The sequence below is a fragment of the Limulus polyphemus genome, unplaced genomic scaffold (genome assembly GCF_000517525.1).
Source record: "Limulus polyphemus unplaced genomic scaffold, Limulus_polyphemus-2.1.2 Scaffold934, whole genome shotgun sequence".
NCBI classification, from domain to species: Eukaryota; Metazoa; Arthropoda; class Merostomata; order Xiphosura; family Limulidae; genus Limulus; species Limulus polyphemus.
In genome coordinates this window covers 176,732-183,020 of record NW_013666544.1, presented here as the reverse complement: position 1 = coordinate 183,020, position 6,289 = coordinate 176,732, and the positions used below count along the sequence as shown (strand labels likewise).

The 6,289-nt window shown below is 31.0% G+C and overlaps 1 long non-coding RNA gene across 1 annotated transcript; it reads left to right on the top strand.

Moving 5' to 3' along the window:
* LOC106461323 lies at positions 1 to 6,289 on the top strand. Its single transcript, XR_001290918.2, has 4 exons — positions 1 to 129; positions 3,169 to 3,216; positions 5,314 to 5,452; positions 6,193 to 6,289. It is a non-coding gene; the product is annotated as an uncharacterized LOC106461323 (long non-coding RNA).

Genomic DNA, 6,289 nt, shown 5'->3' with positions numbered 1-6,289 from the left:
ATGATTTCCAAGTACAAAGATCAATGAGTTGGCAGCTTAGAACTTTCTTTCGTTGCTTATCAAGGGAGTGAGAGGTGATTGTCGTATTTGGGAGCTAATTCATAAATGGACAAACCAAGGCTTGCCCGTGTAAGTATGTCATATTTATGTTATAACTTTATTTCTCAAGTAGTATAAATTTCTATAATCATCCCAACATTTACAGGTTTAGTTATAAAGCATGGAATCTGAGTATATTTAAGCAGTTACAATTTTAAGCCTAAAAGTTGAACTTGTCACGTGCTCTGTAGGCCTAACTACGTTAGTCTATGACTATTCTCGCTCTCTCATAGGTGTCGTTAGTGTTAAATATTACGGTTTTAGTTTACTTTGAAATACTAATAGCCATATAGTCTATAGCATCAGCGTTGCTAACTAATATTCCACGTCGGACTACGTTGTAAATGTACTGCAAAAAAATTTACTTTTAATTATTTGATCTAAACTTGACAGTAATTTAGTTTGAATAGGGGGTTTTAGTGATTCCTAAATAATGAAAATAAAAAATTCACACATCATTGGATGACACAGTCGCAAATTAGTAGATTTACACTTCAAGTTCAATTATGTAGTTAATAATTAATGAAAATTAAAAATCGACTTTGTGCTCCACACTACATTCCTATTGAAACAATAATAAAATGGCAGTGATTGATATCAAATTATTGCTTTACCCAGTAACCTGATACTGTGTGACATGTGTGTCAAGGTAACTTAAAATCTAGTCCCAATAAAGTCCATCAATTTCAAATTCATACATGTGGATTCATATTATATGGATAACTGAAATGAAAATTGTCAGCAACCAAATATTAATAATTAAATATGAGCTTACCTATGAAAGTATAGGAGATAGTTTTTAATCACATTGGTGGTAAACTTGAAATACCATATTTGACAAATTTGTATTAGTAGTAACCTCTACCTATTCTATGTTATGTCATGATGTAATTGATACATCATTCATACCACTTTCATCATAGACTATTATAGCACACGTTTTTTTGCTGTAGCCACATCCAATGATATGACGTATAGCAAACTGTTGTTAGGACAAATTAGTCTGTTTACACCCAATGATATGATGTATAGCAAGCAGATGCCAACACAAAGCATAGGCTGGTTACAATCCCTATTCATAATTTTACTTGCTGTTGGTTCGAATTAGGCAGATGTATCTATGTATCAGTTTATACATTATGTAATCTGCACCACAAAGTTTGTCGTGTTGTTTTCTTTCTACAAGTGAAATAGCTAAAAAATAATTTTAAATAGTTTTAAAGTTTTGTTTGTGTGTTTTCAAATAGTAAATGGTCCTGGATCCAAAGCAGAGCATGAAGAGATCTATCATGTGATGTATCACTGATCCTTGTTGGTCCAGCCAATTTGAACCAACACCCTGTTTTTGGTTTTAACATTCATTCACAGGTCACTACCAAATGGCAGAGGATGGGTTTAGAGATCATCACAATGTTTTTAAAGCCAATTTACAACTAGTGGGAGTATGGTTCCCTTGAAATAAATCATGCAAACTTTAGCGTTTATTAGTACTGTACACATTTTTCATTTGTTGTTGAGTGTACAATAACGTATTTTGTTTATTGGAGATTTCTTTTCTTAAATCATATGGGAGGTACCATAGGTGAGTGACCAAAGCAGCCAGTCCAGTGAATATTCTTTACCTTGATTGGTTTGTTAGTAAGGTTTGTGGATTCGTCATGTAATGTACCAAATTAGGTGTTTCAGATAGACTGAAGAAATAGTTAAATAAGATGAATAAACTTATTGGCAAACAGCTCTTTTCAGGGGGGCAGGAGACCTGTAGGTCCATTGTTTTTATCAATTTCTCTGTGGAAGGAGAAAACCCACTTTCACAGGAAAGATACTGAGTATTCAATCTGTCCTGTAACCAGTCTGTAAAATAAGACATGAGTGTTAGATAATATACAGTGAACATAACTAGAACCTTGTGTAATATAGTTTAACTCTTTTTAGTTTTTACCCTTGCAAAAGGTATTTGAATGGGTGTGCTTGTAATTTTGTGCAGTGTTAGTTTCTTTTTTCCACTTTGAGGTAATAATTGTTGGCAAGCTTAATGAGGTGTGATTTTTTTATTTTATTGAGATTAAAATGAATAAGTGGACATTGCTAAATTTGTTGAACAATATACAAGATATCCTTGTATATGGGATTTCCATGGTTTTAATTATAAAATATAGATGTAAGAAACAATGCTTTGAAAGAATATGGAAAATTTCAATACAAATTAAGTAAAGAATAAAATCCATATAATTAGGAAAACTTATTGCAATGAAATAAAAATACAAAAATGTAAAAAAAAATCAGGTGTAGGGACTAGTCAAATTTATATATCAAAATTACCTTGGTTTCGTATTGCAGATAATGTTTTGAAGAAATTAATCAAAAATAGGGAGTCATACAAATTTGTTAAGTAAAGTTTTATTTCAGCAATTAGCCGATATGCTCCAGACCACAATCTCATTAGCATACTGAGTGATAGGTGTAGGTTAGGGTGATATCATTTATAGGAGTGGTAAAAGGACTGAGCCTTGTGATACTCCTGCTATGATGTCAACCTTTTATCATCCATTGAAGGTTTTTTTTCCATTACTGTACTTGACATGAATGTACATATTTTGTCATGTATCAGTAGTTGTTTACACTGTTTTATTGAAATATCATATTGGTACATGGTGGATCATAGGAACTAATGTTCTGTTCTATTGAAGATTGTTACTAAACTACACAGGACAGATTCTGTAATTTTTCTGTGTAAATGTATATTTTTGACTGGATTTTATACTCTTGAATCATTTAAAATAATCACTATAATAATTTTCCATTTTTTTCCCTAACTAACATTTTTTTCAATATTTTGTCAATCCCTTACTCATGGCATACATGTTGATGGTAATTATTAAAACATACTTTGGGCTTATTAGTTCCATTGAAGTTCTGAATCTGGAAGTAATTCTAAAATTTTTATTTATTCAATTTTCACATACACTTTTGTAATTTAGAATTATATAAAATGTATTCTTATTGTGGATTTGTCTGTGTGTAAAGTTAGTAACTTTAGTTTTTACATTTATGAATTAACAATCTTAGGTGACTAAGGTTCTTGGAAGGACAGGGTCCCAAGGCCAGTGTACTCAGGTATGTAATCATCATTTTGATTTTGTGTGTGTGTGCACATGTAATATTCACACCTGATTGAATTTTGTAATTCTTGCATGAGAAATGGATGCTAAACCATTATTATTATTTTTTTCAGGAAGAGATGTGCCAGAATATAAAATTTAGATTTATAACTTTAATACAAAACGAGATTTAAATTATCTCCATGAAAAATTAAAGGAAAATACTTAAGAACCAAAAATGGAAACTTATCTCTAACTCATTTTTATAGATTGCACAAATGACAAAGCAATAAAAAGTTTTGTTAGAGTTGTCCTGTAATTGATAAAGAAAAAATTACTGTATTGTTTTGACAGTTGAGTGTGGGAAGTCATTCATTACCATTTCTATATCTATAAACATTTTATTTTTAGTTTAACAGTGTAAGTATAGCCCTTTACAATCCAATATTGATTGGACAAAAGAAAAATCAAACCATCTGTATATTCCACATCATTAGATATATTGTTTATTTTTATATGTTTTGATAAATATAAAGTAAAATTCAAATTTGTTACCCTTTTTTACAATGTATATTCATTCCCAAGAGTTGTTTCTGATCTTATTGAAGTTTACAAAATTATCAAGGGGATTGACAAAGGCTAAAGATTTCTTATTTCTTTGTGCTGTATTTTAAAGATATAGAATAAAGGGGTACAAATTCAAAATTTGGAAAAAACAGACCAGGATACTGTTTTATTCTTATGACATGGTGATTGGCATATTGAGTGAGTTATTACCCAGCAGTAGTGGAAACCAGCTCTTTACAAACGATTGAGAGAGAAATTGGAAATTTCTTGAAAAATAAAGGATGGATTTAAATTTTGACGTTTCCGAAAGATGTGTGTTCAAGTACAATTCTCTAGAAACCATACTACCCTCCTAACTACTTTCACTTTCGTTAATTGTGTTCAGTCTGATGGCCATGTTTGCACAGTATGGTCTCCATTAATAAAACCTTTTGCAAAGAACAATGACATTAACTGTGGACCACACATGTTGACAGTTTTTCCACAGTACCACCACTCTCGTGTATGTTAGCTTCTAAGACCATTTAAACGTACCAAAAGTACAAAAGTTCCTTTTTTTTTCGGTGATTTTCTGTTTTCTAACATCAAGGTAAATTTCTTCTTGGGGCTTACAAGTTATTTTGAGATTCTTTCTTATTTTTGAGTGTAAACTTTTCTATCTCTATTATTGCTGGCTGTAGTTACTTTTACATCTTCAGTACTTGCTCCTTTCTTTGAGTTATGGAGCAAAGAAAGACTTTTCAATTTTTTAATTTCTTTTATCATTTTGACATTGTGATTTTTTAAAAGATTCTTACTTCATTCTTGGTTGAGTTTTTTTTCTTTATTTCACTTGTCCTTTAAAATTTAATTTGTTTTTAGTATTTGGTACCTGGTTATGATTTCCCTGAAAGAGGGCTGAAGGCTGTCTGGAGGAGTCACCTGTTTTAACCACTTGCACCACTATACAGTAGTGTGTTGTTTGTCAGTCAGACGACACTGAAATATCGCATAACAGACCCTTAATGTCTCAGATTCTACTGTTATGATGTCAGTAAAACGTGCCTGCCATGAATTATGCACTCTGTAGACGACTACAAAATAGCATGACGTATGAACTTCAAAAGCAAGAAATAAAATTTTTTACTCCTAATTTTGGTTTTATTTACTCTTGAAAGAGAACACTTAAGGACCCTGTGCAAGTCCATCTAGTATTAGAATGCTATACATAAACAATAATGTAAAATATGGCATCTGAAGAAGGTGAATGGAGTAGATAGCAGTAAAAACTTCGTGTGACAATTGTCCCTAAGAGTACTAATTACATAAAGGTAAATTTTCTTGTTAAATAATTATCAAGGATATACTATTTGTCTTTTTGTTGTTTATTTTTTAAAGGTAGTATATAAATTTTTCTTATTCGGTGAAAATCTAGTGAATGTTTTTAATGAGCCTTTAATATATGTTATACTGCTAAGATAAAACTAGAAGTAACAAAAGTGGTTATTGTATGCTATAAATAAAAGTTACATATGATATGTAAAAAGGAAATGAACTTTTTACAAAGGTACGAGTTGAATTCTTGGATGAAAGTAACAGATCCATCATCCGTAATGTCAAAGGACCCGTGCGTGAAGGTGATATACTGAACCTGCTAGAATCTGAGAGAGAAGCAAGGAGACTTCGTTGATAATCTGTGTGTTAAGGTAAAAATGTAGCTTAAAAATGGTATATTCTTTATATTGTACAAGTACATATAACTTAGGTTCTCAACGTTTTGTAAATTACATGGGGGGAATGTAGAAGTTTTTACTGGCTTGTTATTGGCCTTGATGAACTAAATGACATTCTGTCAAGTATTCATGTAATCTGTACTGGTTTTGAAGGACTTTCAGCAGCTAAGATAGGAATATGTGATATCTGTTTCTTTGGTATAACCTGCTTGTAAACTGCAAAGTTTATGAACTTTGAATGAAGAAAAATGTTATGCTCCAATTTCCATCTTGTTTGTGTTAAACATGTCAGATGAAAATGTGGAGTAAAACATTTTGAATAAAAAGTCTTTTAAATGAATATTTCTAAACCATATACACTCCAAAATAATGGTTGTCTAACTTTATTGGTTACATGGTTCTTAACATAATCACATCTTCATACTAAGTACTGGTGATGTCCCTATGTATTCTGCAAAGAGCAAGTGATTTCACCTAATTTTGTGGTTAGATATTTTCCCTCCGTATTACATCAGGCAAAAATATAAAGTTATTTAACACCATATCTGTGCCCAGCTGGTAGTAAATTGTATAAAAACAATTTTATAGCTTTAATGCTGTTAAAGCTGTGCTGATTCTAAATTGTTTTTTAACCTTGTGTAAGAACTCTCATTTATGATTAAAAGTGTTATTGATTTTGTTTCCTTTTCATTCACTTTGTTTTGTTTTTACAGGTATATGTATTTGAATATCAACCAGTATGTGATCACCATTTCAAGAACTATTCCATTGTAAACATTGGAACTTGGAATTAAAAAAATTTTAATTTCA